This window comes from Pimephales promelas, chromosome 11, assembly GCF_988280905.1.
Source record: "Pimephales promelas chromosome 11, fPimPro1.hap1.1, whole genome shotgun sequence".
Taxonomy (NCBI): domain Eukaryota; kingdom Metazoa; phylum Chordata; class Actinopteri; order Cypriniformes; family Leuciscidae; genus Pimephales; species Pimephales promelas.
In genome coordinates this window covers 4878278-4897655 of record NC_142779.1, presented here as the reverse complement: position 1 = coordinate 4897655, position 19378 = coordinate 4878278, and positions in this window count along the sequence as shown.

Here is a 19378-nt window from a genome sequence, read left to right as displayed (position 1 = left end):
GCTAACTCGCTAATTATAGCCCGTTTCAACAAACTTCAGCCCGCATGGAGTTAGCGGCCCCCAGGAGCCCACACACTGACCCTGTTTGACATGGAGCTCTGAGCTCAAGACACAATGAAATTAAACACGTCAACCTCGGCACGACACAGGGGACCTCAGGCACTCTGTAATGAGAGAGAGCCGGACTGAGCTGCAGGAAGTTCGGGAGAAAGTTCTTCAGCTGTTTCTGAGGATTATTAAGAAGTTGTATGTCCGCGATTTGAAGTTTATCTTGACTTTCAAACATCTTGTTTGTTGTCTCTCTTTACCGATCATTCATTTTTGTTGTGGTATAATGTTTGTGCTTCCATCTGTGTCTGTCTCTAATCCCTCTCTTTTAATATTCTAATAAAGGCCCAAGGTTGTCTGATGGTTTGGCATCCTGATCAGAACAAACTCACACCATGAGCACATTTATCGTACTCTATTCTATTTATTTTGTTCTGTTTTTATTATTATATTCTTTTCAGTTCTGTTTTTCCATTTACTACGGAGGCGTATTGCATTCACTTGAAGAAAAATCTACTCTGTTTTACTGAATTAACGAGTTAATTTTTCATGAGAAAAAAATTTGCTCTGTTTTTCTGAATTAATGAGTTAATTTTTAATGAGAAAAAAAATTTTTGCTCTGTTTTTCTGAATTAATGAGTTAATTTTTCATGAGAAAAAAATGTTGCTCTGTTTTTCTGAATTAATGAGTTAATTTTTCATGAGAAAAAAAATGTTGCTCTGTTTTTCTGAATTAATGAGTTAATTTTTCATGAGAAAAAAAGTTTTTGCTCTGTTTTTCTGAACTAATGAGTTAATTTTTCATGAGAAAAAAATTTGCTCTGTTTTTCTGAATTAATGAGTTAGTTTTTCTTGAGAAAAAAAGTTTTTGCTCTGTTTTTCTGAATTAATGAGTTAATTTTTCATGAGAAAATTTATTTTTGCTGTTTTTCTGAATTAACTCATTAATTCAGAAAAACAGAGCAAAAAAAAAAATCCATTAAAAATGAACTCATTAATTCAGAAAAACAGAGCAAAATTTTTTTTCTCATGAAAAATTAACTCGTTAATTCAGAAAAACAGAGCAAAAAAAAATGTTCTCATGAAAAATTAACTCGTTAATTCAGAAAAACAGAGCAAAAAAAATTTCTCTCATGAAAAATTAACTCATTAATTCAGAAAAACAGAGCAAAATTTTTTTTCTCATGAAAAATTAACTCGTTAATTCAGAAAAACAGAGCAAAAAAAATGTTCTCATGAAAAATTAACTTGTTAATTCAGAAAAACAGAGCAAAAAAAATTTCTCTCATGAAAAATTAACTCATTAATTCAAGAAAACAGAGTAGATTTTTTTTCTTCAAGTGAATGCAATACGCCTCCGTAATCTACTTCCCCATTCTAGTATTTTCTATTATGTTCTGTTCTATTCTTATTATATAATTCTTAATTTGTTCTCCCTTGTCTGTTACATATTGTTCTATTCTATTCATTTTACACTTTCATTATGTTTTGTCTTTTCTGTTCGATTCTGTTCTTTTGTATTAAGTTCTATTCTATTTTGTAATAATTGCAGCTGAAGAAGTGGAGAGAGAAAGAATCCAATAGCAAGCACTATTTTAATTATACAGGTAATCCAAAGGCAAAAGACAGAACAAGGACCTCAGGACAGGAACAAGGACTATTCTTTTTTTCATCATTTTATTCTAATATTTTCTAATCTGACAAATTCTCTGATGTTTAAATCTATGCTACAGATTTTGTCCCAAATGAAGCACAGAAAAAAAAAAATAATGGAAAATGAAACCAATGATCTAAATTATAAAAAATATTAAAGCTGAAATAAATTATTAGATGGGGAAAAAATTATTTTAATTGAATAATAAAATAACTAAAAGTGAAATGTAAAAAAAAAAACTAAATCAAATAAAAATGACAAAAATAACTACTAAAATTAAAATATAAAACTGAAAACATAAAAATAAAGCAAAACTAAAATATGAATTCAGTAAAATAGTGTATAAATAATACACCGTGGATGATACTATTGTCAAATTTCATTGCTGACTTGAAATCTAATTTGACTGAGTTTTTACGTTTCAGATGAAGCTGTTCCTGTTTGACTGTTTTCTGAAGATGTCCTATACGGCTGCTGAGTGAACTGACTTTCCCTGAAGGTACTTTGCTGTAGTTCTGCTCATTACTGTAATTCCAGCGATAAGAGGTGAATGCTAGTTTTAGATGTTACACAGTGCGTCAAATGAGGATTAGAGTCCTAAACACAACAGAGAGACAAGAAACAGTCCACTGCGGTTCTGCCGTACAGATCTCACTCACACAGAGAGGACATCCATCACATTTATCTCAATTAAACACACATTGTAAACAAGCGGCTCCGATCTGATTAGCCACACCAACTCAATCAGCGTGGGTGGACTCGTGGCAGATACAGATAGCAGGCATGAAATCCGGACACAAACGGATTATCACACACACAGAGACCAGCACTGGCCTTCTAATGAACAACCTTTGTGAGGCTCGCGCAAATGAGAAACGAGAGAAACCAAGTTAGATTTTAAATGCTCACAAACAGCTCTCGGCTCTTTTGATCAGTGTTGAGGCAGCGCTGTGAAATTACTGTCAAACGCAACTTTATAGAGAAGACATGCAATAAAACAAGCACACAATCCACGGGTCGCTTCGTGCGTGGAGCGGCACTGTTGGCTAGCTTGAATTGTTCAATCTATCTATCTATCTATCTATCTATCTATCTATCTATCTATCTATCTATCTATCTATCTATCTATCTATCTATCTATCTATCTATCTATCTATGTCATTAACCTTCAGATGGTCTTCACACAAGGTGTCTCCAATATCGTTATGATTGCTCTACCCACAAATATGATTGGACATTTGATAGGTCATGTGATTTTGATCACATGACACCACAGCTTTGTCTAACCCATAGTTTCACAGTCATTCAAGTATTTATGGGGGACCTACAAACACCAGACCTTAGGTGTCCCAGTCTACAAGTATAAAGGAGAATCACTGGGGCAAGTTGGCACACTTTTCACTCCAGTCAAGATTTCTCAAGTCGATTTAAACACATAACTTAAAGTCTTGGCTACAAAAAAAATAATTTGAAGATCTCCACTCGCCAAACTCAATGAACACAATTTTAAAATGTGACAACTTACCCCAGCCTGACATTGATTAAAAAATACCCACATCCAGAAAACAGAATTGATCTTAATTATCGAGTTTACACTTAATTGTATGATTATGTGGTTTTGTTGTGTTTACTTGTTTACCAAACGGCTATTAAAAATATGGTAATATTAGTATTTTAGGTTCAGAATTCACAATTTTATTTATTTTTTGGGGAATTAGCCTACATCAGATGTTTGAAATCAACTAACAAAATCAGCTTACAAAAAAACCTTGCTAGAGAAAACAAGCATTTGTGTTAAAAGCTAAATAATTTGCTACAAAAAAAAAAACCCACAAAGATGTTAATTAAGGTGATATAACAAGTCAAATGAGCATGCAAAATATTATGCTACAAACAAGACAATGCAGGGACTTGTTTACAGGTCATTTACATGAACAAAGTGATTCAAACTGATCCAACAGAATTAATTGCACCTTCTAACATGAGAGAGGAAAATAGTTTAGAAGAGCATGTCTGATTATTAAATTAAAGACAAAAATACACACTGCCACGTTTTTCATTTTCCTTTAAATAAATTAATACGTGTATACAGCAATGATGCATTAATATGATCAAAAGTGACAGTTAATGACATTTATAATGTTAATTGCATTTTAAAAAATATATCATGCTTTTTGCATGACTGAAGACTGGAGTAACGACTGGAAATGCAGCTTAGCCTCCACTAATAAACAAAATATGCAACAACAACAACAAAAAAACAGTTCTTTTAAATCTTAATATTTCACAATATTATTAATTTACAATACAAAAAAATGTAGTGTGTGATATCTGCAATGACGAGACCGATACAGTTTCTGGAACCACTACCTGATACTTTGTTCTTTAAATTGATATTCTCTGCTCCTTCCATGAATATCATCTGTGCTTTCCCTTCATCAGAGGAGACAGAAGAATGAGTGACTCCACCGTATCATAAATCTAAAATGAAGAGGATGATGTCTGCTCAGCTCGTCCTGTCATCAGTCAGTCTGTAATGATGGGGTCTCTTTTGAAGGCGGGAGGGCCCAGGGGCCCCATTTGGGCAGCCATTATAAATGAGGCTTATCATGGCAGCATAAACTGTCATTCAATCACGCTCAGCCTGTCCTCTATACATCCTTTTATCAGCCTCTGTCTGTGGATTCATTCTCAAACACTGCATCCACACACACACACACACGCACACACACCTACATTAAGGCAGATGCGCATGCTCCGCTAATGCACGCTTCACATTCGCACACCTAATGTGTGTGGCTTTACATGTGCTTTATGATGTGAACCAACACATTTCACATGCAATTATATGATCAAGCATATTGTAATATGCTCATTCATATTCTCACATTTATAATGTCTGATAATATGAGCATGCACTTGACATACTGCTGCACCAATGCTATCTCACAACCAATTCGCACGAGTGATTAAAAGGTGGCTAATTCGTACGAAATCTCACTCATACGGGTATGTTTAGGGGCGGGGTCAGGGCTAGGTCATTCGTACGAATTCATACGAATTTGGGAACTTGTAAAATATGTACGAGTTAGCAAAAAAAATCTTACGAATTTGTACAAATGAGGTCGTATGAATTTGTATGAATTATCCACCTCGTAAAATTCGTAGGACAACTCTGAAGTTAGCGGCGCATGGGTTTCCTCAACACTATCTCACGACCAATTCGTACGAATTCGACACATGATTAAAAAGTGGCTAATTCGTACGACCTCACTCGTACTAATTCGTACGATTTGTCTAAACCTACGTGATGGTTAGGTTTAGGGGCGGGGTCAGGGGTAGGTCATTCGTACGAATTCATACGAATTGGCCAATTCGTAAAATATGTACGATTTAGCAAAATCGTATTAATTCGTACGAGTGAGGTCGTATGAATTGTTACGAATTAGCCACTTTTTAATCTTTCGTCGAATTCGTACGACTTGGTCGTGAGATCAGGTTGGTTTCCTCGATTGGATATGTAATAGTGTGAATAAAGTGTTTAATAGGTAGGGTAAGAGTTGAGGTAATGTCAAAGTAATGTCCCAATAAGGCAGTATCCATTTTTGATTTTAATAAATATATACAAAATATTATTATTTGATAAATAACATCCTACAATCAACTGATGTGCAAATAGTATCTACTACACTGTAAAAAAATATTGATGGTTTAACTTAAAAAAGTAAGTAACCTGGTTGCCTTAAAATTTTAAGTTCATTGAACTGGAAAAAGTGAGTTAATACAATGAAGGAGATTAATTTAACCATCAGAAACTCAAAATTATATGTTATCTAAATAAATTATTTAAGTTGATTTGACAAAAGAAAAAATGTGATTACTACACTGTAAAAAAATATTGTTGGTTTAACTTAAAAAACTAAGTAACCTGGGTTGCCTTAAAATTTTAAGTTGATTGAACTGGAAAAAGTGAATTAATACAATGAAGTAGATTAATTTCACCATCAGAAACTCAAAATAATAGGTTATCTCAACTAAATAAATTATTAGAAAGTTGATTTGACAAAAGAAAATATGTTGTGATAACAAATCTTGAAAATATTTTTTACAGTGTACTATTTGCACTAAGTATAAAAACTTTAAACTTAGTACAAAGAAAATCCGACAATAGCATCTATCTCTATATTTACACCCAGTGTACATATAATTTAATGCTAATTGGACTTAAATACTTTTTGTTGCTATTTACACTAAGTGTCAGACGCTGCTTTAGTATTAATAAGAGATTTGTTTGAAAATATCTGTTGCTTTTTGTGAAAATGGTGCAAAATAGTACAAAAACAGATCATCCCGTACATGAACCCTTCACATTTGTCCCACTCCCCTGGGGAGAAAAGTAGTTTTACGTTCTCTGTTTAAGCCCATTATTGATTTTATCCTAAAATTAAAACTGTAATGACAGTGTTTTACCAAACGAGGGAGAAAAACATCAGGTTTCAACCAAATTGCAGAAATTCATTATTTTAGCAAACCTAACACTAACAGCCGCTGTAATTTAGTGAGTGGAGGCGGTGAACAGGATTGTGTTCCTCTGATGACTGACCTGGGAAACCTCTAAATGCAGCTGTTAATAATGATATTTTTGTTCTCTCTGTCTGGCTTTCTCTGTCCATCTAATTCAGACTTTCTTTTTGTCTATTTTGTTCTCACTCTCATTTGTTTTTGTTATTCAAGTATTGTTTCTCTGCTAATGGGTGTTTCTTCAACTATATAAGCACTTTTGGCCCTGTGGGCTTTTAGAAATTAAACCTTTTTTAAAATATCCTTTTTGACAGACATACGCACACGCGCACACACACATACACACGCACACACTTATTTAATTTGTCCACTAACATTATCCATCACTGGAGACTGTACTGTATATAAACTTAATATGAGGTGGTTTTTTTTTTATTTCTAAAATAAAAGCTTTACTTGGTCTATTTTTGCTCCGCTAATGCAAATAAAAAACAAAAACGAACCAAAAAGTTATAAATTCTGTGTAACTTTTAATTGTGTAAACACACTTGTGCATTTTAGGTTTCCGTGATGTTAGGCTAATCAGCGCTTTGATAGAGTCGACCAATGAAATGGATCACTGCTGTGGGGTGTGGTTTTCGCTTAAGGGGCGTGATTTTCGCTTAAATGGTTTGGGGGAACAATCACGCGTTCAGACACATAGATCTCCATAATAAAGGCTAGATGTCTCATCCTCGCTGCTGGCCAATCAGGGTCGACGTCCGCACCTTTAACCATCTTATCAGTTTGGTTTGTTATAGATGTCACAGATTTAGTTATGACACTGCATACTTATGATTGATCAGTGTATAAATAAATAATCATCCAGGATTATAGCCACGTTAATAACATTTGTAAGAAACCAAACCATTTGTAAATCCGTCAAGATTTCAACGAGATATGGGTATTTCTATTCGTGCTGATCGTTTCTTTTACATCAGGTACCACAGAGCCCACCAGGAAGCTTGCCTGAGACAAGATGGCTGCCAGTGATGACTCCCCTAAGAGATCTAGCCTTTATTATAGAGATCTATGGTCAGACAAGCCACAGCTACAGGAAGTGACATGGTCAGCAGGAAGTTGATGTAAGTACCCTCTCTTCACCATTAGATCAATGAATGTTTCATCCTCATGCCAGCGTTTTAAAAACAGCGGTTTCAAATCTATTCATAACCTCAGAAAATACAAAGCAAAGTGTAAATTGTAAAGCTGATTGATTATACAGCAGGTATGAGTGTATTTTAATGGGAGCCGCTTCAAGGGGGAGCAGAAAATCGATTAGACTGTTTATTTTGTGGGATTAAAGTCTTTCTTCTTGGCTTGCCTGCACATTTGATCTGCTAAACAAAGTCTCTCCAGTGCTGTAAGATGTTATAGCTATTTGTGGCACAGACTAGAAAACAATGTTTAAGATTCCCCAGGTCTTATAAGGGTTTGATTTAAATGCATTGTTTTAAGCCACTAGGCAGAATCTCATTAAAACAAAATGAATACGTTGGCATAATTCGCATGTGATCTGCATTAGAGTATATTAAACTCTACAGTATATTTCAGATGTTCTGAAAACAAACTGTCGGAATGACATTCAAATGATGTTAATTTTTGTGTGAACTATTCATCTAAAAGGCCTCTGTTCCATCTTTGTGAAATTGTCAACATCTCACAGTTTAGCCGAGTAAATCCTTCTCTCAGATAACCCACTTCAGGCTTTACTCAAAACCTCTGGGCCAATCTCTGAGCTGTGAGGAAAATACCAAACCGCTAATTAACAAAAGCTATCTTGGCTATGATTTGGAAATAAACTCTAATTTAGTCCTGAAAGCAATTAAGCTAGTCTGTAATGGTAAAACAAATGATAGCAGAAGGTTAATGGGAAGGGAATTAAAATTGAGATTACGCTGATTAAAGCCAACTGTCATGTGGTCAGATGGAAGCAGAAAGAAATGAGGGAACGAAACAGAGAAGCCGGGATTGAGCCGGGCAGCAACTGTTGAAGGAAAAACACTGATCAGGATATCATATGAATCCGAGAGCCCAAATAATAAAAGCCTAATAACAAACTTTCAAATGTGTGCCAGCATTAACCATTATCTAATGCGGTTGCCCCGCCCTCACGCCAGTAAACATGTCATCAGAGAAGGTACGAAATTTCACTGCAAGAGAAATGGGAAGTTTTCAGCAGATGAATTAAAAAAACAAAAAAAAAAAACAATGGGCATGGATAAATCATTTATATTTTACTCTACAATATTCCATTAAATATGGGAATTGTCCATTTTGATTTCATGGTGACGCCATACATTAGCACGCCACCTTAAAGGGATAGTTCACTTAGAAATTAATTGTTGATATGTTTTAGCTTACCTCAAGGCCATACAAGATGTAGATGTCTTTGTTTCCACAGTATTTTCAATTTTGACATTTTTCAGTCAAACCGTTGTTGTCTATCAGTCATACACTGGAGGCTAAGGGGGTCCACCAAAGAGCATGCACAGAGAAGTCCAAATTAAACATGATTTAATGACTCGTAAATGTAAGTACACATTGATGGCCTAAGACACGAAACGAGCGGTTTGTGTGAGAAAACGAACAGTATCGTTTTTACCTCTTGTAATCATAGCCATGACAAAATGATCTGACGGCACGGGCGCTTCGGTCTGCGCATGCGCCGGATGTGATCGCTTGCGCGCCTACGTCACTCTTTGTTTATACAGAGATTTCGGAAGTTTTACCTTTCACTAAACATATTTAGATATACGGGAAACCGCAATGGAAGACGATTTCGGTATATCTAAATATGTTTAGTAAGGTAAAACTTCTGAAATCTCCGTGTAAATATTGAGTGACGCCTCACGCAAGCGAACACTTCCGGCGTAACATTGAACTGATTCAGTTCGGTTCAGTTGGACATTGAACAACTGATTCAGATCACTTGGACGTCACTGGGGGGTAAAAACGATATAAATACTGTTCGTTTTCTCACACAAACCGCTCGTTTCGTGTCTTAGGCCATTAATGTGTACTTAAATTTACGAGTCATTAAATCATGTTTAATTTTGACTTTTCTGTGCATGCTTTTTGGTGGACCCCCTTAGCTTCCAGTGTATGAGTGATAGACAACAACGGTTTGACTGAAAAATGTCAAAATTGAAAATACTGTGGAAACAAAGACACCTACATCTTGGATGCCCTTGAGGTAAGATAAAACATATCAAAAATTCATTTCAAAGTGAACTATCCCTTTAAACATGTTAGTGTGATTGCTACTAAATCATATTTTAATGTACTGTAAGTAGGCCTTCTGCTCAAAACTGCACTCCATAGATATAGGGATAAAATAACACTGTAAGATCATACAATGCACAATATTATTTTCCTACCATGGTGTTTCATCATTCTTGTGGCACATGTCATGTAAACCCTTTTTCATCTTGCTGCGTTGCAGAGCCATTATTGACATCCAGTGAAAGCTTTTCATATTGCCAATACTTCCTCAGTCAACAACTTTTCGATCGGCCCATTTGTTTTCATCTCAGTCACTGTGTGGTGTTCTGAATTATATGTGTTGACAGCCACTGTAACTAGCTGCCACTCAGCTATTTTTCTTTTGTTAGCAAAACCTGTGGTGATACCAGGGGAAAGATTTCATCAGGAACATTTCTTCAAGGTCAGATTTTTAGATTCTCACCCTAGGACCATCTTAACTTGCATTCTTTTCTGTTTCCCAAATCAGCATATAGATCAATCCTTGTGGCCGAAACTTTCTGCATATCTCTAATAGCTGTCACCTTATTAAATATGACTGAATAGAGTAAACGATTCAATCACAACCATATTCACATCTGCACTGTAGTGAACTAACATGCTTATACAATATAGGGTCAAAAGTGGGTGACCACTAGTAAAACATTTCTATTTGCATTTTTCTAGTTTAATACAACTTTATTAATTAAAAATTATATTATCAGCATTACAATTTGATGATTTAAAAATTGTTCTAAAGAGCATTTTGTACACTGTCATGAAAGCAAGTATATAGGTTATTTTTCGTTTTTTAGCGTTTAATTAAATATTAAAGGAGAACTCCGGCGCAGAATGAACCTTTGCTCGAATTACACATTGTTACCAAGTCAACCGTTATCTGAGATTTGTTTTCATGATTGCCGAATGTAAATAGTTTTATCTATAAAAACAGTTTAGCCTATAACGCTAGTATATAGGGCATAGAGTAATGACAAATAAAAATCGCTTGTTATTACCACTAACAAGGCTCAAAATAGCCCCACACCAACACGACAGCATAATAAGGGTCCCTACATTCAAACCGAAGCAATGATAACATTTTCAGTGTCCATACAGTTTAATAAGAAGATATTTTATACACGCAGTCAACTTCGCGAATACAGGAAGAAGCCATCTTTGAAAAATAGTCTCTACCAGTCGATCTACGAACGCCGATCCAAGTGCGCTGAACTGTGCAGATTCTCACATGGTCCGTTGTTTCCGGAAGAAATACAAAAACACGAGCCATTTTCTTCTCTTCAATATGAAGAGTTCAGATGCAAAAGCCTCTAAATGCCATTTGAAATTTTCTTCTTTAATGATGATTTTTATCAAACTTGTATATTTAAGTTCAGTAATTTCACTTAAATAACAATTAATAGGTAATTATCATTGCATTTAAGTGAAATTACTGAACTTAAATATACAAGTTTGATAAAAATCATCATTAAAGAAGAAAATTTCAAATGGCATTTAGAGGCATTTGCATCTGAACTCTTCATATGTACATGTAGCCTACTGTTCGCGCTCACCTTATCACCTTATTCACATCTCACCAGCACACTTGGATCGGCGATCAATGCTTCGGTTTGAATGTAGAGACCCTTATTATGCTGTTGTGTTAGTGTGGGGCTATTTTGAGCCTTGTTAGTGGTAATAACAAGCGATTTTTATTTGTCATTACTCTATGCCCTATATACTAGCGTTATACTAGCGTTATAGGCTAAACTGTTTTTATAGATAAAACTATTTACATTCGGCAATCATGAAAACAAATTTCAGATAACGGTTGACTAGGTAACAATGTGTAATTAGACCAAAGGTTCATTTTGCGCTGGAGTTCTCATTTTACTACTTTTATTCGTGTTAAATTTTGTAACATGTATTGCTAATTGTTAATATCGAGAGCTTATTGTAAAGTGTCACCAACCTTTCTCTTTTTTTTTAGATTTTCGGTCAATGTTTTCATTTTTAGACCCCACATTACATAAAGAAACACTGTGTGTGTGTTCATAGTTTTTCCATGTTGGTAGTCAAAACATTGTGCAGTACTTATGACGCCCATTATGCAACATGCGGTATATGACTGTCATACTAGGCTTTTATTCATTCTACTAATGGAAATCCAGTTCCCTTAATTCAGTAGTCTAGACTTCACACTCCCTTTCTGCATTAGCCTTCTTAACACCGACATACATACACGCACGCAAGATCATAATGTATTTAATCAGCAACCATTTTGCTTTGCTTAGAGGAAGTTAGAAGTTTTGCAATGATTAAAATTTATGAAGGAATGACATGCAGAAAAAAGTGTACATTAGGTTCCTGTTCTGTTGTGTTTTGTTTCATGCATGAGCCGCATATTTGGTGTCATATTGTTCATGAGACCATTTTTCAGATGTTCAGTGTGTATGGCAGCATTATCTTCTTGAAAATGAGGCCATTGTGAGTGAATAATGTTTGCAGCAGTGTGTTCACGTGAGCCAGAGCATCTATGAGGCCGTAAAGACAATGGAGGTAAAAGGTTTTCTTCAAGTGTATACACATGGTAAAAGATGACGCATCACAACATTTCACTGTTTCCCATTATTCAAGGGTCCAGGCTTTGCACACTGACCTCGGATGAGTTTGGAAAAGCAGCTCTGCCATAAATTGTAGGTTTTTAAACCTCAAAACTGATCGTTTTCAGTTCAGGTCAGAGAGGTGCTGCTTCAATTCGTGGCAATTTTGAGGCTGTATACTTTGGCGGCATTTAGCGACTCTCCTGTGAAAACGTCCACTCGTCCATGTCATTGATCTTTGACTTATGACCACGTCTCCTTTTATGACGCTGTCAGCGTCACCCCATAAACTGATAGAAATCAACAAGCCCTGAAAAGTGAAGCCAAAACGTCTTGATCGCCCCCCGGTGGCCGGTCCTAGTATAGGTCATAAACCCCGCCTCCCCATGTTATTCATTGGCACGTGAGACCAACTAAACAATTAAATTACACTTCAAATATCTTTTTTCCGAAGATGGTTTCTGTCTTTTACTGTAGTTTTTATCACGCTGATGTACTTTCAAGTGTTTGTTTTTAAAATAAGTTTGTTTGATTTTGTTCAGTGTATGTTTAGCGCCATTCTCAACATTGCTGATGCCGTGCAGTGCCCTGCGAGAAGCAGTTTCTAAGTAAATAGCTATTTTATGAACCTCTGAGCTCGTATCAGTCTTTCGATGTTGTACTTTTTTACACCATACACAGAACAAAATCAGAACAAACCAAATCAAAAACTAAAACAATGAGAAAATGAGGAGTGCGTACCTCCGTCTGAGGCAGCTGGCTTCTTATTTTGCTGTTATGCATCTGATAAATCAAAACCCAATCAGTCTACACACTCTGTGTTTCTGAGAGCTTCACCTCAGCTTGGCCTCAAATATCTGTTGTTTTCTATGAAGTTTTATGGAAAGATATTCTCTCGTAAAGTTGAAGGAAGGTTTAGGATAAAATCAGGTATGATACTGTGTCATGAAATGCTGCACATAGACATGTCAGGTTTGGTTTAAATGATTTAGAACTTAGGTTGTAGATTTTAAGCTGCTTTTAAAAAAGATTTTAAAATTATTATTATTATTTTTTTTTTTTTGTGGCAAGTAGAAACAGTATTTTTTTCTTACAAAAATACTTAGTGTTTTCGCTAGATAATAACAAGCAGATTCTTGTGGAATAGGACTGGTTTCAGAAGGTCCCGGGTCCGGGGTTATAGAAACAGGAGCAGTCGTCTGGAGAGCTGTGCTAAAGAGAGTCATCTCCAGTACTCTACACATGACATTTAAGAGTTTCACTGAAAGGTTAGACTTTCTTGTACACACACACACCACCGACACCACACCAAACACACACACACATAAACATGTGCGTGGGTCCCCGATCATCTATTGTGAATGCACCTGTAAAATAAGTAATGTTTGCATATGCCACTTTTCAGACCCGAATACTTTTTCTTTTCTATGTTTAGCTTTAAAATCTAAATATGGCTTGATAAACAATAGTTTACATGAATTAGCATATTCATGTGGACTAATAGCATTCCAGTTTGCAGCTATACAGTGTTTAATTTTCTATTCCAATACAAATAAATAAATAAGTGTAAAATGAAATAAATTAAAATGTAATTTAAAATACAATAATCCTATAATAAAATATCCTATAATATAATTGAATAGTTTTCTTCAAAATTTAATTTTTAATATAAATTTAAGAGTTTTAATCTTTAAAAAAAAAAATGTAAAAGATTGGAGGATTTCTACATTTTATTTATACAACAATTTATACTCAAGTTGTCCCAAATAAAATCAACTAAATTTATTTAAAAAAATATAAATATGTTATTGTTAACTAAAACTATTATATGTTTTTTAAGAAGCTAAAATAAAATATAAATTAGATGAAAAACTTGCCTTGAAGTGTTGCAATGGCAACTAACTTAAATAAATTAAGTTTGTTGAAATGCTAAAATGACTAAACTTAAAACTGAAGCCAAAATCAATTATACTTAAGTAAAAAAATAAAATAAAAAAAGTTTTTACTCTAAAAATATAACCACCTAAACTGAGACTAAGACAAGAATGAGGCGGACGAGACCGATTCAAGACCAGGACCACAATAAAAAAACAAGATCTCACACAAGTACTTTTTTTGCAATCATATCTTTCATTTGTATTAATTTTGGTGATATTTTTGACAAAATTCCCCATAAAATTGTGACCTGGCAGAACAAACTAAATTAAATTAGAAATAAGTTATTGACTACATTTGAAGCAGGAAGTTTTTCATCCAATCACATTAATGATGTTAACATAAATCAGACAAAGTACCAGAAATTTATTGATGTCCCCGAAGTTGTGGCCTTGACCAGTCTTGAAATAAAATCCAGAGTCCTCTTAGGCTTTGTCCATTTGAAAACGCATCTTATTCTCTCCGTTTTGGCCTTCCAGCCACACTGAGATGGCGTTTTTATTAATGAAAACGAAGCTTTTTGAAAACGCTGTCCAAAAATTTCACAGTCATGAAGAAGCGCCATAATAGTCTGGTCTTGTAGGCCTAGGAAATGTTTACACTCATTATCGCATCCTTCCGGTGAAAATCACATGTGCTTATAAAAAAATAACCCAAACAGTGTAGGATGAGATGTGTGCCAAAGTTAAGAAACAAACCCTGAATCCTGTATGAGCAACCATAATAGTGATGCTCATCTCAGCAGGAGCCAATTAAAACAGAAAGTAATAATTGCTCACTTTCTTTGTGCCTTAGTCATTAATAAAGTTGAAAGCATGAGAATAGGAGAGCTCATCTGCACCTGATTTCTTTTGCTAATATTGCTGAGACTTTTGTGTTGGTGTCACAGCCCATTGTTTTGATCATTAAACAGTGGCTCTTTGTATTCATCAGATGAAGTCATCTTTCTGTGTTGTTGCAGCACATGTTTGCTTGGGTTGTGTTGGTGGTGGCTCCTGTCATTGAGTCTAGACTCTGTTGCATCACATAATATTTTTCAACACCAAATATGGTCAAAAACGTTCCCCAGAGACTAATTAAAGATGTCGCAACATACGACTTTCAATATGGTTCTGTTTAAGAAGATCCCTCCAACCGTTCGCTGCTCTTCTGCGGGAACGTCTCTAATAACTCTGAGTCATGTTCATCTCCATATGTTTGGAATTGATTCATGTTCATAGATTTGAAATATTCAACGGTGCAGATCTATTCCACATCTAGAGCGGCAATGACACAAATTGCTTTTTGTTTAAACACTCAGGTTGTTCATATATTTTGTGGACCTTTGGATATTTGGCAAGTAGCCAAAATCATATATTATATACAACTATATGTCATATATATAATCATATGCATGTATGTATATATATATATATATATATATATATATATATGATAATGTGATCATTATTATAAATAATGCCATGGTACCTCCATCTGAAAACTGAAATGGTATTTTCATAAAAAATAAAAAAAATCTATTGCATTAATATACTCTTTAAAATGTACCATGCTGGTACCTCAGTATTTTGGACATTTTTCGGCCATTCTTTTTTCTTTTCTTTATATATATATATATGATAATGTGATCATTATTGTAAATAATGCCATGGTACCTCCATCTGAAAACTGAAATGGTATTTTCATAAAAAAAATTTTAAAAAAACGATTGCATTAATATACTCTTTGAAACGTACCATGCTGGTACCTCAGTATTTTGGACATTTTTCGGCCATTCTTTTTTCTTTTCTTTTTATGCGTACCATAATAACATATGACATGTAGCATGCTACAGTGTTTTTGGCATGTTGCATGTTTATCCCACAGTTTTTTTTGAACATGTACAATGGTAATACCATGTTTTTGGACATGTCCCATGGTACAAACTTGGTATTTTGGACAAATCCTATGGTACTTCTCAGAAGTACCATGTGAATAAAATGGCAAATTAATTTCAGTGCCATGGTATCTTTCAGAGTACTATAGTATTGCAGTTTTATAACATCATTTTCAGTGGTGCCACGTAATTTTGAGATCTGTGTGTTATCACATGCAAAGGTTTGCCACCGGTCTATTATTAATCAACAGGACTCCCTGCTAGTGTCATTTCTCCCCCATCTCATCATATATTTAAAGCTTCTCACGTCTGAGATCTCATTTCCACTCAAGCGCTGGTCTGTGTTCCCGGACGTGATAAAAGAAATTTCAAAGCAGTGCGATTCCATGCTTTGCCGTGTTTGCTTTCATGTTCTCCAGTGAGTAATACCATTTCCAATTCATTAAGCTGCACTTTTGTTTTAGAGGGTTTGCAAATTAAACAGGAAGGTGTTTTTCCGCTGCTTCCCATTCGCTGAGTTTGTTTCTCGCTCTCCTTCGCAAGGACTCGATGGCTGCGTGACTTTAGCTCTGACTCACTAATACAGAAACTCCTTGAGAGACTGGAGCCAGACGTTACTGAGTCTGTGATCACACCTGCATTAATGCAAATCAACTCAATCTGACCAATGATTGCAAATACACTTTTATATGTTTAAATGTCTGCAAACTGAACAAAATGGCAATGTAATATGTATTTTCAGCCAATGCGCACAATTACTATCAACGTTGTTTGGTTATATTTCAATAGTCCACTTTAAACATACTATCTTTGAGTAACCTTGCAACTACATGTTAGATAAGGATTTAGAATACGGTTAGAGCTTGTACTTGCAAAGACTTGATAAAATCAAAATAAAGTGTTAGCAGATATTAAACAGAATATTACTCTAATGTATTTGACATGTGGTTGCAATGTTACTTGTAGCATTCATACTTTTTTGAGGAAAAGTACAAATCTAACTGTTACTTGTGTGCTTTAGATACGTATGTGTCCTGTTTGGGTTTGCGTAGTGTCCATATACCTATCAATTTCACTGCATGTGCTTACAAATATTTTGTTGAGTCCTGGAAGTAAATACAGGCTGCAAAAGTGCAATCTGCAATTATGCAAAAAAATCTGTATTGAATGACTACTACTATTATTTGCACTTAGATGACAAATTCCTTGTTCTTTACTCGTCTGTAAGTCAGGTTTGTTTAAAGGATTAGTTCACTTTTGAAAAAACTTTTGCTGATAATTTACTCACCCCCATGTCATCCAAGATGTCCATGTCTTTCTTTCCTCAGTCGAAAAGAAATTAAGGTTTTTGATGAAAACATTCCAGGATTTTTTTCCATATAATGGACTTCAATGGGAACCGGATGGTTCAAGGTCCAAAAGACAGTTAATAACTGTTTCAGATGCAGCTTCAAATGTCTTTAAACGACACCAAACGATGAATAAGGGTCTTATCATGCGAAACGATCGGTTATTTCAAAACTTATTGCAAAAATGTAACTTTTCTAAGGACAAATGCTAGCCTTTCTCTATTCTGTGAGGCTCATTTGCAACGTCACGTATTACGTAATTACGTTCAAAAGGTCACGGGCGACGTAGCCGAAAGTACAGAGTCAGTGTTTACAAGTTGAATGCATAGGTTGAACGTGCAAACTAACTCAAACACCGTTTACAAATAGAGAAATTAAAAGGAAAAACAACGATGTCGGACGATTTTGATTCTGTACTTCCGGCTACGTCGCCCGTGACCTTTTGAACGTAATTACGTATTACGTGACGTTACAAACGCGCCTCAGAGAATATAGCAAGGCTAGCATTTGTCCTTAGAAAAGTTACATTTTTGGAATAAGTTTTGAAATAACCGATCGTTTCGCATGATAAGACCCTTATTCATCGTCGGGTGTCGTTTAAAGACATTTGACGCTGCATCTGAAACTGTTATTAACACTATCTTTTGGACCTTGAACCATCCGGTTCCCATTGAAGTCCATTATATGGAGAAAAATCCTGGAATGTTTTCATCAAAAACCTAAATTTCTTTTCGACTGAGGAAAGAAAGACATGGACATTTTGGATGACATGGGGGTGAGTAAATTATCAGCAAAAGTTTTTTCAAAAGTGAACTAATCCTTTAAAAGCATATGATAAATTAATGAAAGTAAATAGTGATAATTTTTTTTACACTCAAATTACTGGTCAAATATAACCAGTGCTTTCTCTTTTAGCATGTTGCTTTAAAATAGCAGAAGTTGGTTGCTCTTGCTCTCAGAGAGATAATGCAGTATGAGGTCGAGGGTTTGTATGAAGAGGAGCTCTCAGCCCCGTCACATGAAGAAACCGTCCTGTCCTCAGGCTGTTAATGGACTGACCTGCTGACCCACGCTTGGCTAAAGAGCCTGACAGTGTGGGTATTTTTGGGTCAGGTGATATCTCGTATCTGTGTTTAGCGAAATCATGTTAAAAGTTACATAAGAGGGACATCCCATATCATGTTCAAATGGCCTGCTAATGGGGGCGGTATATGCAAAGACGAGGATCTCTTGGAGTTGCTAATGCATAATCTAAATGCATTAAATACTACAGAGGTTAAATGCCTTTACCGCATGCTTATCTAAATATGATTATCTGCTTTAAAGTGAGAAACACGTAGATGTGTATATGAAGAGTTCAGATGCAAAAGCCTCTAAATGCCATTTGAAATTTTCTTCTTTAATGATGATTTTTATCAAACTTGTATATTTAAGTTCAGTAATTTCACTTAAATAACAATTAATAGGTAATTATCATTGCCATTTAAGTGAAATCACTGAACTTAAATATACAAGCTTGATAAAAATGATCATTCTAGAAGAAAATTTCAAATGGCACTTTTGCAACTGAACTCTTCATATATATATATATATATATATATATATATATATATATATATATATATATATATATATATATATATATATATATGCCGTCAGTGGCTACACGAGACTAATATATATACACACTTGGCCTAAAGGATTATTAGGAATACTATGTTTGACCCCCTTTCGCCTTCATAACTGCCTTAATTCTATATGGCATTGATTCAACAAGGTGCTGAAAGCATTCTTTAGAAATGTTGGCCCATATTGATAGGATAGCATCTTGCAGTTGATGGAGATTTGTGGGATGCACATCCAGGGCACGAAGCTCCCGTTCCACCACATCCCAAAGATGCTCTGTGCTGTATGATTCATTGCTTGTGCTTTTCCTCATGTGGATAAAAGCGTCTGCTAAATGACTTCATGTAATGAAAATGCTTAACGAAAGATGATGTTTGATTAGGCAAGATTGTGCGAGTATGGTGTTGAGGTGGAATGAGCGAGACAGTTAAATAATCATCCTAAACCAACACAATTTGCTTTGAGGAAAAACACCAAACTAACAAAA